This window comes from Arachis hypogaea, chromosome 19 (assembly GCF_003086295.3).
Source record: "Arachis hypogaea cultivar Tifrunner chromosome 19, arahy.Tifrunner.gnm2.J5K5, whole genome shotgun sequence".
NCBI lineage: Eukaryota > Viridiplantae > Streptophyta > Magnoliopsida > Fabales > Fabaceae > Arachis > Arachis hypogaea.
In genome coordinates this window covers 89,085,153-89,100,655 of record NC_092054.1, presented here as the reverse complement: position 1 = coordinate 89,100,655, position 15,503 = coordinate 89,085,153, and the positions used below count along the sequence as shown (strand labels likewise).

Sequence of the window (15,503 nt, the reverse complement as noted above, 5' to 3'; positions counted from 1 at the left end):
CTCTTGTTTGCTCCATCCTTTTCTTAGTGATGGGCTTTTGAGATGAATCTCTCCATCTCCCATGACTCAGAGGTGGAAGCAATTGCCTTTCCTTTCCTCTTTCTTGAGGTTTCTCTGGCCTTAGGTGCCATTAATGGTTATGGAAAAACAAAAAGAAATGCTTTTACCACACCAAACTTAAAAGGTTTGCTCGTCCTTGAGCAAAAGAAGAAAGAAAGTAGTAGAAGAAGAAGAAAATGGAGGAGATGGAGGGAGAAGGTGTATTCGGCCAAGGGGGAGAAGTAGTGGTTGTAATGTGTGAAAATGGAGTAGTGTTGAGGGGTTTATATAGGGGTGGGGGGAAGGGTAGGTTTCGGCCATTAGGGTTGGGTTTGGGAGGGAAAAAAATTTGAATTTTGGAGGTAGGTGGGGTTTTGGGGGAAGAGTGGATGGATGTGAGTGGTTAAGGGTATTTAGGGAAGAGGTATGGAGGCGATTGGTGAAGGGTATTTGGGGAAGAGAGTTATGAAAAGGTGTGAAGAGGAGAGAAGAAGAGGTGGGGGTAAGTGGGGATCCTGTGGGGTCCACAGATCCAGTGGGGTCAAGGATTTAGCATCCCTGCTCCAATTAGGCGTGCAAAACGCCCTTAGAATGCATGTCTGGCGTTAAATACCAGCTTGCTGCTTGTTTCTGGCATTTAATGCCAATTCCATGCTCTGTTCTGGCGTTAAACGCCAGTCTGGTGCTTGTTTCTAGCGTTTAACGCCAGCTTGATGCTTCTTTCTGGCGTTAAACGCCAGTTTGATGCTTCTTACTGGCGTTTAAACGCCAGTAAGCTCTTCCTCCAGGGTGAGTTGTTTTTAATGCTTTTTTCATTCTGTTTTTGATTTTTCAGTAGTTTTTGTGTCTCCACATGATCATCAACCTAAAAAAACATAAAATAACAATAGAAAATTAATAGATATAATTAGATAACATTGGGTTGCCTTCCAACAAGTGCTTCTTTAACGTCAATAGCTTGACAGTGAGCTCTCATGGAGCCTCATAGATGTTCAGAGCATTATTGGGACCTCCCAACACCAAACTTAGAGTTTGAATGTGGGGGTTCAACACCAAACTTAGAGTTTGGTTGTGGCCTCCCAACACCAAACTTAGAGTTTGACTGTGGGGTTTCTGGTTGACTCTGCAGTGAGAGAAGCTTTTCATGCTTCCTCTCCATGGTTACAGAAGGAGAACCTTGAGTCTTAAATACAAGGTAGTCTTCATTCAGTTGAAAGACCAACTCTCCTCTGTCCACATCAATCACAGCTTTTGCTGTGGCTAGGAAGGGTCTTCCAAGGATGATGGATTCATTCTCATCCTTCCCAGTGTATAGGATTATGAAATCAGCAGGGATGTAAAGGCCTTCAACCTTTACTAACAAGTCCTCTACTAGTCCATAAGCCTGTTTCATGGATTTGTCTGCCATCTCTAATGAGAATTTGGCAGCCTGTACCTTAAAGATTCCTAGTTTCTCCATTACAGAGAGTGGCATTAAGTTTATGCCTGACCCTAGGTCACACAGAGCCTTCTCAAAGGTCATGGTGCCTATGTTACAGGGAATTAGGAATTTACCAGGATCCTGTTTCTTTTGAGGTAAAGTGTGCTGAACTCAGGTATTCAGTTCATTAATGAGCAATGAAGGCTCATCCTCCCAAGTCTCATTACCAAATAGCTTGGCATTCGGCTTCATGATTGCTCCTAAATACTGGGCAACTTGCCCTTGAACAATGTCTTCATCTTCTTCAAAAGATGAATAGTCATTAGAGCTCATGAATAGTAAAAGGAGGTTCAATGGAATCTCTATGGTCTCTAGATGAGCCTCAGATTCCTTTGGTCCCTCAAAAGGAAACTCCTTATTGGTCACTGAATATCCCAAGAGGTCTTCCTCACTAGGATTCACGTCCTCCTCCTCCTTTCTAGGTTTGGCCACACCAAGTAAGGTTATGGCCTTGCACTCTCTTTTTGGATTCTCTTCTGTATTGCTTGGGAGAGTACTAGGAGGAGTTTCAGTGACTCTTTTACTCAGCTGGCCCACTTGTGCCTCCAAATTTCTAATGGAGGATCTTGTTTCATTCATGAAACTTAGAGTGGCCTTAGATAGATCAGAGACTATATTTGCTAAGCTAGATGGATTCTGCTTAGAATTCTCTATCTGTTGCTGAGAGGATGATGGAAAAGGCTTGCTATTGCTAAACTTGTTTCTTCCACCATTATTAAAGCCTTGTTGAGGCTTTTGTTGATCCTTCCATGAGAAATTTGGACGATTTCTCCATGAGGGATTATAGGTGTTTCCATAGGGTTCTCCCATGTAATTCACCTCTGCTATTGCAGGGTTCTCAGGATCATAAGCTTCTTCTTCAGAAGATGCCTCTTTAGTACTGTTGGATGCAGTTTACAATCCATTCAGACTCTGAGAAATCATATTGACTTGTTGAGTCAATATTTTATTCTGAGCCAATATGGTATTCAGAGTATCAATTTCAAGAACTCCCTTCCTCTGAGGCGTCCCATTACTCATAGGATTCCTTTCAGAAGTATACATGAACTGGTTATTTGCAACCATATCAATGAGTTCCTGAGCTTCTGCAGGCGTTTTCTTTAGGTGAATGGATCCACCTGCAGAATGGTTCAATGACATCTTAGCTAATTCAGACAGACCATCATAGAATATATCCAGGATGGTCCATTCTGAAAGCATGTCAGAAGGACACTTTTTGGTCAATTGCTTATATCTCTCCCAAGCTTCATAGAGGGATTCACCTTCTTTCTGTTTGAAGGTTTGAACATCCACTCTAAGTTTGCTAAGCTTTTGAGGAGGAAAGAACTTGGTTAAGAAAGCCGTGACCAGCTTATCCCAAGAGTTCAGGCTATCTTTAGGTTGAGAGTCCAACCATATTCTAGCTTTGTCTCTTACAGGAAATGGGAAAAGCAGAAGCCTGTAGACCTCAGGATCAACCCCATTGGTCTTAACAGTATCACAGATTTGCAAGAATTCAGTTAAGAACTGAAAAGGATCTTCTGATGGAAGTCCATGAAACTTGCAATTCTGTTGCATCAGAGAAACTAATTGAGGCTTTAGCTCAAAATTGTTTGCTCCAATGGCAGGGATTGAGATGCTTCTTCCATGTAAATTGGAATTTGGTGCAGTAAAGTCACCAAGCATCTTCCTTGCAGTGTTATTATTTTCGGCCATGTCTCCTTCTTTTTTGAAAATTTTTGTCAGATTTTCTCTAGAGAGTTGTGCTTTAGCTTCCCTTAGCTTCCTCTTCAGAGTCCTTTCAGGTTCAGGATCAGCTTCAACAAGAATGTTCTTATGCTTGTTCCTGCTCATATGAAAAAGAAGAGAACAGAAAAGAAAATATGGAATCCTCTATGTCATAGTATAGAGATTCCTTATATGAGTATAAGAAGAGAAGGATGGAAGAAAAAAAAGATAAGAATTCGAACACAGAAGAGAAGAGTTAGTTCGAATTTTAGTAGAAGAGAAGTGTTAGTAAATAAATAAATAATTAGAAGGAGATGGAAGAATTCGAAAATAAAAAATAAAAAAAATATTTTTGTTTTTAATTTAAAATTAAAGTTAAAATTCAAAAATTGAAAAGGAAAATAAAATTAAATTGAAATTTAAAATAATTAATTAATGAAAAAGGAATTTTGAAAAAGAGGGGAGTGATTTTCGAAAATTAGAGAGAGAGAATTAGTTAGGTAGTTTTGAAAAAGATAAGAATCAATTAAAAGATAGGATTAATTTGAAAAAGATTTGAAAATCAATTTGAAAAGATAAGAGGTTAGAAAAGATTTTGAAATTGATTTTGAAAAAGAAATTTAAAAGGATTTGATTTTGAAAATTAAAGTTGGTTACTTGACAAACAAGAAACAAAAAGATATGATTTTAAAATTTAAAGATTGAACCTTTCTTACTAGGCAAGTAACAAACTTAAAATTTTTGAATCAATCACATTAATTGTTAGCATTAATTTCAAAAATATGAAATAGAAATAAGAAAAAGATTTTGAAAATAAATTTTGAAAATTTCGAAATTATGAAAGAAAAAATGAAAAAGATTTGATTTTTGAAAAAGATTTGAAAATGGTAGAATTTTTAAATTGAAATTTTGACTTGATTAGTGATAAACCACTATTTTATGGTTTATCTTGTGCTCAATTGAGTGGATTTTATCAACTCTTTACCCACTTATTCATACTATTTGCATGGTTTTACATTTGCCTTCCTAGTTATGTGCTATGATTGAAAACATGCTTCTTTGGCCTTTAAATTGCTAATTATTAATCCTCTCTTATTACCATTAGATGCCTTGATATGTGTGTTAAGTGTTTTCAGAGATTATAGGGCAGGAATGGCTTGGAGGATGGAAAGGAAGCATGCAAAAGCGGAAGGAATACAAGAAGTTGGAGGAACTACAAAGCTGTCAGCCTGACCTCTTCGCATTCAAACAATCATAACTTGAGCTACAGAGGTCCAAACGACGCGGTTCCAGTTGCGATGGAAAGCTAACGTCCAGGGCTTTGATTTGATATTTAATATGCCATAGTTTCCTTGACGCTAAGTGACGCGATTGCATGCTCCATGCGGCCACATCGCAGTGACGAAAAATCAGCGTGTTTGAATTCGCAACCAGCAAATTCTGGGCTATTTCTGACCCAGTTTGCTGCCCAGAAAACACATATTAGAGGCTATAAAGTAGGAGAATGTATCCATTAATGATCAAGATTTTCATAATTCACTTTTCATAGGATTTAGATGTAGTTTTTAGAGAGAGGGGTTCTCTCCTCTCTCTTAGGATTAGGATTTAGGATTTCTCTTAGTTTTAGGAGTGCCTCTCAATCCCAGGTTCAATGTTCTTTTACTTTATATTTATCTCTTACTTTCAGATACTTTAATGCTTATATTAGTTATGTTGCCTATTTGGCTTATGCTACATTCATGTTATGATTTTCTTAATTAATATTATTTGAGGTTTTTCAGTTTATTATTGCTTTCTTTTATTTACATTATTGTTATTCCTATCTGAAGACATTTTTATTCCAGTAGATTTACTTTTCTCCTTTTGGTCTTGGTTAAGAAATCAGTAACTCAAGAGTTATTAAACTCAAACATGATTGATAATTGTTATCTTTGTTAATTAAATTGAACTTCAATAATCCCAATCTTTTCTTAGGAAATAAATAGGATCTGAAGATCAAACCAATTAATCCCTTGACCTTCTTTTGCCTTAGTAAAGGTTAACAAAGTGGAGTTAAGATTCAATTTTCATCATCATTGATAAGGATAGCTAGGATAGGACCTCTAATTTCTCATACCTTACCAAAAGTTTATTTACAGTCATCTATTTATTTTACTTGCCATTTAAATTGCTTGTTCTTCATTTACTGTATTTGCTAATTAGACTATTTGCTCCTCATTTCCAAAACCCCCAATTTACAAGACTCATAACCAATAATAAGAACACCTCCCTGCAATTCCTTGAGAAGATGACTCGAGGTTTGAATACTTCGGTTATCAATTTATTTAGGGGTTTGTTACTTGTGACAACCAAAACATTTGTATGAAAGGACTTTTGAAGGTTTAGAAACTATACTTGCGACGAGGATTTATCCGCAAATTTCTAGACCATGCAAAAGTTCTCTCATCAAAATGGTGCCGTTGCCGGAGATCGAACCCGGGTCGTCCGCGTGACAGGCGGAAATACTTACCACTATACTATGCCGTGATTAGTGTGTTGAGTAGTTTCAGATCTTCTAAGGCAGGAATGACTTAAAGGATGGAAAGAAAACATACAAAAATGGAAGGAAAGAACAAAACAGAGTTTTTGAAGAAACTGGCAGCCACGCGATCGCATGGGCGACGCGGCCGCATGCCAGCGCAAAAAGGCATTGACGCGGCCGCCTGACTGATGCGACCGCGCGCCTCGAGCGAACGGCGCCATTTTGACGTTAGCATTTTTGCCAGTAAAGAATTTTATAAAAACAGTCGCGTTGTAGATACAGTCTCTAAACCAACAGAAATCCCTTCGTACAAACGTTTTGGTTGTCACAAGTAATAAACCCCTAAATAAATTGATAACCGAAGTATTCAAACCTCGGGTCATCTTCTCAAGGAACTGCAGGGAAGTATGTTCTTATTATTGGTTATGGAGGTTGTAAATTGGGGTTTTGAGAATGAGGAGTGAATGGTTTAATTAGCAATTAAAGTAAATGAAGAACAAGTGATTTAAATGGCAAGTAAAATAAATAGATGTCTGTAAATAAACTTTTGGCAAGGTATGAGAAATTAGAGGTCCTATCCTAGCTATCCTTATCAATGATGATAAAAATTGAATCTTAATTCCACTTTGTTAACCTTTACTAAGGCAAAGGAAGGTCAAGGGATTAATTGGTTTGATCTTCAGATCCTATTTATTTCCTAAGAAAAGATTGGAATTATTGAAGTTTAATTTAATTAACAAAGATAACAATTATCAATCATGTTTGAGTTTGATAACTCCTGAGTTACTGATTTCTTAACCAAGACCAAAAATGAGAAAAGTAAATACACTGGAATAAAAATGTCTTCAGATGGGAATAACAATAATGTAAATAAAAGAAAGCAATAATAAACTGAAATACCTCGAATAACATTAATTCAAAGAGTAATCTGTAACATAGAAGAATTCATAAATTAAATTGCAAAAGTAAATAAAAGGGAATACTGAACCTAATAAAGAGATAATCCTGAAAGCGAATAAAATCCTAATTCTAAATCCTAATCCTAAAGAGGGGAGAGAGAGGAGAGAACCTCTCTCTAAAACTAAACCTAAATCATCAAAAACTAACTAAAAGTGGAGACTCTCCTTGAATGGATGCATTTTCCCACTTCATAACCTCTGGTCTATGCCTTCTGGACTTGGATTTGGGCCAATAAGGGCTTCAGAATTTGCTATGAGTGTTTTCTGCAAGTTCTGGTGCGTGGCCCCTGTCACGCGTCCGCGTGGGTCACGCGGTCGCGTCATTCGGGGTTTTCCTTGTCACGCGGTCGCGTCAGTCATGCGACCGCGTCATATGTGTTTCCCTCGAGGTGCGCGGTCGCGTCAGTCATGCGGCCGCGTCAATGTCTTTTCGCGCTGGCATGCGGCCGCGTCGCCCATGCGATTGCGTGTCTGCCAGTTTCTTCAAAAACTCTGTTTTGTGCTTTCGTTACATTTTTGTATGTTTCCTTTCCATCCTTTAAGTCATTCCTGCCTTAGAAGATCTGAAACTACTCAACACACTAATCACGGCGTCGAATGGAAATAAAGGTAATTAAAATAATTAATTTTAAAGCATAGGAAACATGTTTTTCACATACATCACATAATAAGGAAGGGAAAGTAAAACCATGCAAATAATATGAATAAGTGGGTGAAGGATTGAATAAATCACTCAGATTAAGCACAAAATATATCATAAAATATGGGTTTATCAACCTCCCCACACTTAAACAATAGCATGTCCTCATGCTAAGTCCAAGAGTAATGTTAGGTTAAAGTGGTGGAATGCCATGCAATGCAATCTAATCTAAATGCAACTACCTAGATGCATCATGCAATTCTAATTTTTATTCACTTGTATATAAAGCTTGCATGTAGTTGAAGTAATTCACATTCTCAAGGAGTCATATATATATATATAGCCAAACCTTAGATAGATGATAAAGTGCCTTTACAATTGAAATGGGAGAGAAAAACATTTTATAAACTTGCAAGACAATTAATAATTTCGGCAGAGATATTTGTTAATGAGCTATTGAACCCTCACTGGATTTTGTGTTTACTCTCTAGTCGCTCAGTGTTTATTGGGTTAATCACTCTATTCTTTTTTTTATTCTTACTTTCTATAACTTTGTTCTTCATCTAACCAATCAACAATTATAGAATATAGACATACCAAAAATCATGAGGTCTTTAGTTAAGGTTGTAATGGGGCCAAGGTAAAGGTAAGGGTATATGTATAATGCTAAGTGAGCTAATAAGTGAATCCTTAATTAGTCTAAGATCTCACCTAACATACATACTTTGTAAAGCAAAGCTTCTTTACCTATTTTCCTATATTTTCCCACTTTTGATGTTACATGCTCATGTTTCAATGTTTATTATTATTTTTTTTTATCCCATGTGCATTGTTTTATTTCACATTTGGGGAATTCTTTTGTGTCCCCTTTATTCAATCACTGAAAAGTAACACTTTTTTTTAATGCACATGGTAATTCAATTATTTTGATTTCACATGAGCATGCTTCCCAAAACTTTTATTTTGAATTATTTTATTCTTTTCAACTTTTCTATCTTAAGCTAACCAAGAATTCAACTTGGGATTTTTATTTTGTTTTTCTGCTTAAGGCTATTAATGTGGCTGATAGAATAAGAGGGATTTAAAGGCTCAAGGGGGCTAACAAGGGTGATATAAAAGGTAGGCTATTTTGGGATAAGTGAGCTAAAATCAAATAATGGCCTCAATCACTCTCTTGGTATGTATTTCTATTCTATAATTGGAAATATAGATTAAAACAAAATAAAGAACATCAGAAAAAAAAAGAAGGGTGGAACACATAGGAATAAAATTTATGGTTTGAATGTAACTATACAATTAAACTCAAAACTCACAGGCTGTGTGTTCTCTAGCTCAAAAATCATTTATCAATTATGTATGTCATGCAAGTAAAATCAAAAGTTCCCATTATTCTCAATGTAAAACTTAAGGTGGCTTTAAAGTTCTAGTGTTTCTCCTTGATGAAATGTTGTTAACTAACTAACATGTAATACTATATATACAAGTTGTGTGGATTGTTTCTATTATGTTCAAGTCTCTAGTTTACTTCCTTTTTATATTTTCAAATTAAACTAAGCTATCTTATGCTAAAAAGGGTAAATTATACTAATTAATCCACAATTTCTATAACTAATAAGTTAGAATAGCTACTAAACTAAATGGCTAAAATATGAACTGAAGTGCAAAATGCAGAAATAGAGTAAAAATACATAAAAATAGCAATATATAAGTACTGGGAAAATAAAAATAAAAATAAAGAGAAAAATACAGAAAAATAGCAAAATAAAATAAAAAGAGTCTGTAGTGGTTCACCAAAAAAAAATATACGCCAGAGAGGGCGACCTCCCCACACTTAAAATGAAGCATCGTCCCTGATGCTCACTCAAGCAGGTGTGAAGGGGTGTCATCACTGGAAGGGTGGGTAGCTGGAGTCTCTGTGGTGGTGGTCTGAGGATCTGCCTGCTGCAGAGGAGGTGCTGACTGGATAGGGATCTCGGGGTCTACAGCCTGAATCTGAGGCGGAGCCTCCTGATGTGATGCGGCCTGCTCTGTGCCTGCCTGCGCAGCCTCGCTCTGGGGATGGGTCTTTGCCTCGTGATCATCCGCCTCCTCCTCAGATGCCTCGGATGGTGTGTCAGGCTCGGAGGGGATGTCGCCAGATCGTATCATCAGCTTCAGGTGCTCATAGCGTCGTTTGTTGCGACGCTGCATCTGGTCAAGCCGTCGAAACAGGCGGTGCACTAGATGATAGACGGGCTCTAGGGCAGGTGGAGGTGCAGTGGTGGTGGCAGGGGTAGCTGTGGAAGAAGATGGGTCGGCAGATGGTGTGGCTGTCTCAGCAGTAGCAGTGAGGAATGGAGGTCTGTAGCCCAAAGCCAGAAAGTTCCTGCTGTGAGGGATAATCTTCTTGCATTCTGCAGCAGGTGGCTTTTCATCAGCATCCTCCCAAGGCACGTCAGCTCGACGGCCTAGCTGTGTAATCAGATAAGGAAAGGGAAGAGTGCCTCGGACGTGGACCCTGGCCATATATTACCAGATAAAGCGTGGCAGGTACAGGTCTTTTACCCTTCATCACACACCATAGGAGGGTGATCATAGCGGTAGGTATCTCAGTCTCGTGAGTACTCGGCATGATGAAGTTGCTAAGTATCTGATGCCATAGCCGAGCCTCATCATTCAAGTAAATCCGCTTGATTCCCTTTGGCATGGTAGTGTTCTGACCCATAATCCAAGGAACGGTCGGGTCAAGGGCTATCCTGGCCTTGACTGCATCCCAATCAAACTTCATGAAGCGCATATCCTCCTCAGCTCTTTGATAACCATCCAGCTAATCAGATTTAGGCAGAAGTTTCAGAACATACATCCTCTATGGCCTCTTCAGTGACCAGAATCTGCTTTCCTATTAGGTTCACTGCATCTAGGGAAGTCTTGAAGTAATTGCAATAGAATTCTCTTACCCAAGATGCATTGACCTCAGTTAGGTTTCTCTCCAGGAAGAACTAGCCTCTTTGTTTGATCTGATCAGAGGTGTATTGCTGGAGTTCTTCTGGGATCTTTAGAGTCCTCTCCAGGTACAGGTTCCTGGAGGTTGCAAACACTGGATACTTCGGCTCACAGTATCGGTTTGCAAACTTTACTGGATCAGTAGCAGGGAGTAGCTGGTCGGCCTTCTCCTGCGGGGTAAAGTTTTTCTCCCGCCAGGAGTCATTGTGCATGATATCCAGGATGGACATGGCGGATTCTCCTCTTTTACGTTTGCCAGTAGTTGCCTTTGCTTTTCCCTTTCTCTGGGTGGCAGACATCCTGAAAAACAGAAAACCAGGATATAAAAAAAAAGGGAAAACAAATAGGCAAATAGTCAAAAGAAACACAAAGTGGCAAAGGAGCAATAGGATAAGGAAAATGAGTTAAGTAAATGTGCATTAAGGATTGTATAGGAGTTAAAAGTCTGAAAAGAAGAATTCACAATCCAAAATGTAAAAGAAGGCATGTTAATTAGGAAAACTTATCAGTATTCCATAGTTAGAAGGTTAAAGAGAAAGTGAAAAACCAAGAAGAGAGTATGAAAGGTTAGGTTGGTTAGAATTGAAAAAGAGTTGAAGAAGTTGAAATTAGTGAGTTAGTAAAAAGTGGGTTAATGTAAGTGGCATAATGATAAGTTTCTAAGTAACAAGCATTCACAATTAAAGGCTACAGGTAACTCATAACTAAATAAGAAAATTAGGTTGAGGATGATTCATATAGATATAGAAATAGCAAAAAATTGGAATCTAAGCATAAAAAATGCAATTTATGAACCAGAAAATCAAAAAGAATAGGAAAGCTTGCCCTGGCATTCGTGAATTGGTTTGGTTAAATATAAGGAAAACACAGTTGAAAATGTCAAAACCAAGACATGAATGGAAACATTTTACAGAAATTTGGGCAGCATTCCGGCTAAAATTGGAGTGTCCTGGAAAATAAACAGCAACAGAATAGTTCATATGAATCAAAATTAAAGCTGCAATTAAATAGTATGAATAAGAAAGAGCATAGCAGCATGAACTTGAAGAGCAGCATATGAACATTACTAAACTTCACAGCAACAGCAGAATTACAAATTGATAAAACAAGAAACACGAATCAGTGCAATTAAACAGGCCTAAATACACTAACCACATCCTAGGCTACCTAACAACCTAGAATCCACTACAACATGCATATCTAACTAGCCTAAATATGAACATAAACAGAAAAATATGAATTAACTACGAATGGATAGAAGGGTGGCGTTCATCGGAACCTGGTAGGCGAATTAAGGAGAGTGGGGCAGAGAGGTGGCTGGGGATGGTGGCGCGGTGGCGGTTGCTGTTTGGAGGCAGGGTCTTCGGGAAGGGCAATGGGGGTATGAGGGAGAGGAGGAAGGGAACGGGGGCTTGGGTGGCGGATGGGGCACGGCGGTGACGGCGGCGCGGTGGGGTGGTGATCGCTGAGAGGGCAGTGGCGGTGGAGGGAGGAAGGAGAAGGAAGAAGAAGAAAGAAAGGGAAGGAGGAAGGGGGGGTGGGTGGCAACGGGGTCTGGGTGGTCGGCGGGGTGGCGGCGGTCGGTGACGGCGGCCAGGTGGTGGTGGTGTGATCGGAGAAGAAGAGAGGAAGGAGAAGCGTTTGGGGGGGGTGAATGGTAGGGTTCGCGTGATTGGGGGGTTATAAATTTGAATCCACGCGATCGCGTGGGGTACGCGGTCGCGTGGCTGGAGTGAAATGGGGGTCGACGCGATCGCGTGAGTGGCGCGATCGCATGGGATAGCTAAAAGAGTGAATGATGCGATCGCCTGGGGCATGCGATCGCGTCGCTGGAAATTGTGCTAAACGCACGAATCCAGCGTCATTTCAGCGCAACTCTCTGTCTCCTTTTGGGGTGTTGTGCAATCCATGCGACGCGATCGCGTCGCTCACGCTGTCGCGTGGGATTGAAGTTGTGCAAGTGATGCGATCACGTCAGAAACGCGATCGCGTGGGCATTTTGTGCAAAACGCACAATGGCCACACGATTCCAGCCTAACTTTCTGGACGATGGATCTTTACGCCGGTCTCCAGATCACGCGGCCTCGTGAATGACGCGGTCGCATGGGAAGTGTTTTTCGCAACTTAACGCGATCGCATGAATGATGCGGTCGCGTCGCACAGCCTTTTTTTTTATGCAGGTATGCAATTATGCAGTATGCAGAATGCAATGATTAAGATGAATGCGATGCAAAACTCCAGGTTCAATATAATAAAATGAAATAAAACTTGAAAACAAATAAAACTAAATAATAAAAAAAATTGAAAAAGGAACGATCATACCATGGTGGGTTGTCTCCCACCTAGCACTTTTAGTTAAAGTCCTTAAGTTGGACATTGGATGAGCTTCCTGTTATGGCGGCTTATGCTTAAATTCATCCAGAAATCTTCACCAATGCTTGGAATGCCAATAGCCTCCGGGGTCCTAAACTATGCATGTGAAGCTTCTGAGCAGCTTCAAATAGATTCTCAGGCTCCTGGGGTGACGATTGTCATAATAGATTCTAGGATCCCAAACTTTGCTTTTAAATCCTCCTTCGTCTTGATCTATACTTTTCCATCTGGGCAGTTTAGAAATTAGATTCTCACCAGGATAACCAAACGTTTTCTGAGATCCATCAGATTGATCATGATGCCAATCCGTGCACTTCGAGTTGAAGCTTGGAACCTTATTAAACCTTGTGCACCAGCTCTGAGTACGAGCCATTTCCCACTTACTCTTAAAGCCGCAGAGAGCTCTAAGCTGGACATCTGTTTCAAGCAAACCATATTCAAGTGGAAAAACACAGTTAAAAGTTAAGGATTGTACCCACTTGAAACTTGTATTGGGTGGTAATGGCCTTGGGATAGGTGGTTCCAGTGGTTCTGTGAGTTCTACTCCCTTGTGCTCTTCTGTGAATTTCTCCACTTCTTTTCAAGATTCTTCAAATGTATCCATGTCCTGATCAAAGCCATCTATGTCTTCCTCATCACTTAAGTCATAGACTGGAGGTTGAGAGAAATCTACCTCCGTATCACCTTCGTATTCACTTGGGGAAGATTCTTCAATCTCAGAGAATTCACTCGCGGATGCAAGTTCATTATGTGGGGGTTGGGCACTGTCCTCCTTAGCATCAATTGTAACATCCTTGACAGAATTTTCCACAACTCTGGATTCCCATAGAAGTTCAGCGTCTCCTAAGTCTTTAACCAACTCTTCTTCTTTAATAATGACAGCTTCCTCTACTTGTTCCAGGACGAAGCCATGCTCTGTCTTGTCCACTGGAGTTTCTAGTATCTCTTTCATGCTACGCTCTTCGTTAGATTGTCCACATGGGGCTGTGGGAGGTCCTTGAATGCTCGAACGTCTAGAAGATAATAGACTTACTGCTTGCTCTAGTTGATGAAGGGTTGTTTGAAGTTGGTCTACTGTTTCCTTGAGGCGAACCTCTGATTCTCGGGGTGATAGATTTGGATATGGTACATGGGGAAGTGGTGATGTTTGGGAGTAATTAGACTGGAATCGGGGTAGATGAGGATCATACGGTGGTGAATGGTGAAAAGGAGCTTGTGAGTGTGGTGGTTCGAAGTTATGTTGAGAGGATGGTCTATAAGCACATGGTAGGGCTTGTGGGTAATTACAAGGTTGTCCATCATGTCTATTGGCTTGGTATGCATTGTAGAATGGTCTTTGTCCATGATATCTTGGAGGGTATTGTTGCCTAAAGGGTTGATCAGATCCTCTTGGCTCCATCCATCTTTGATTGTTCTGACCTTGATGCATGTTCCTGTTATAACCTCCGTTCCTTTCAATAACATTAGAACCAAACTCAAAGCGAAAGGGGTGAGAATTTATAGTAGCTAATAGAGATAAAAAGGGGAAGATAAAGACAAATAAACAAGTAAAAGAAAAATATTTATAATAACCAATAATAAGGCACACGATTGCAGTTCCCCGGCAACGGTGCCATTTTGACGTTAGGAGTTTTGCCAATAAAGAATTTTATAAAAATAGTCGTGTTGTAGATACAGTCTCTAAACCAACAGAAATCCCTTCGTACAAATATTTTGGTTGTCACAAGTAACAAACCCCTAAATAAATTGATAACCGAAGTATTCAAACCTCGGGTCATCTTCTCAAGGAACTACAGGGAAGTATGTTCTTATTATTGGTTATGGAGGTTGTAAATTTGGGTTTTGAGAATGAGGAGTGAAGGGTTTAATTAGCAATTAAAGTAAATGAAGAATAAGTGATTTAAATGGCATGTAAAATAAATAGATGACTGTAAATAAACGTTTGGCAAGGTATGAGAAATTAGAGGTCCTATCCTAGCTATCCTTATCAATGATGATGAAAATTGAATCTTAATTCCACTTTGTTAACCTTTACTATGGCAAAGGAAGGTCAAGGGATTAATTGGTTTGTTCTTCGTGTTCATCTTGTTCTAAACATTTTTTTCTTAGTTGTTTTCTTCGTTTTGATATAAAAATTTTAAGTTTGGTGTCATTTTATTGTTTTTCTCTTTCCTCATTAAATTCAAAAATTCAAAATTTAAAATTCAAAATTTCAAAATTTCAAATTTCGATTTTCAAAATTCAAATTTAAAAATTTAAAATTCAAATCTCGAATTTCAAAATTTAAAATTTCAAAATTTCAAAATTCAAAAAATTTTTTTTTTCAATAAAGAAAAAAGAATCATATTTTTTTTTTAAAAATCTTATCTTATCTTATTTCAAAATCAAATTTCAATTTTCAATATTTAAATTCCAAAATTCAAAATCCAAATTTAAAATTTTAGATTTAAAAATCTAAAAATAAAACCTTTTCAAAATTTAAAGCTTTTTCAAATTTTTATCTTATACTGTTGACTTTTTCAAATTTCAAATTTCAAAATTTAAAAAATTCAAATTTCAAAATTTCAAATTTCAATATTTAAAATTCAAAAATTTAACTTTCAAAATTTAAATTTCGATAACCTTTTAATTTAAAATTTGTTTTTATTTCTGTTTTTAATTTTTATTTACTATTATGAATTCTCACCCCTCTCGCTTTGAGTTTGGTTCTAAATTTGTTGAAAGGAGTGGAAGCTATAACAGGAATATGCATCAAGGTCTAAGCAATCAAAGATGGATGGAGCCAAGAGGATCTGATCAACC

General features: G+C 38.4%; 1 non-coding gene across 1 annotated transcript; it reads left to right on the top strand.

The window, feature by feature from the left end:
* The first annotated feature begins 2,713 nt into the window (after positions 1-2,713).
* On the top strand, positions 2,714-2,821 carry LOC112780189 (small nucleolar RNA R71). Its single transcript, XR_003191042.1, has one exon. It is a non-coding gene; the product is annotated as a small nucleolar RNA R71 (small nucleolar RNA).
* Positions 2,822-15,503: the final 12,682 nt, after the last annotated feature.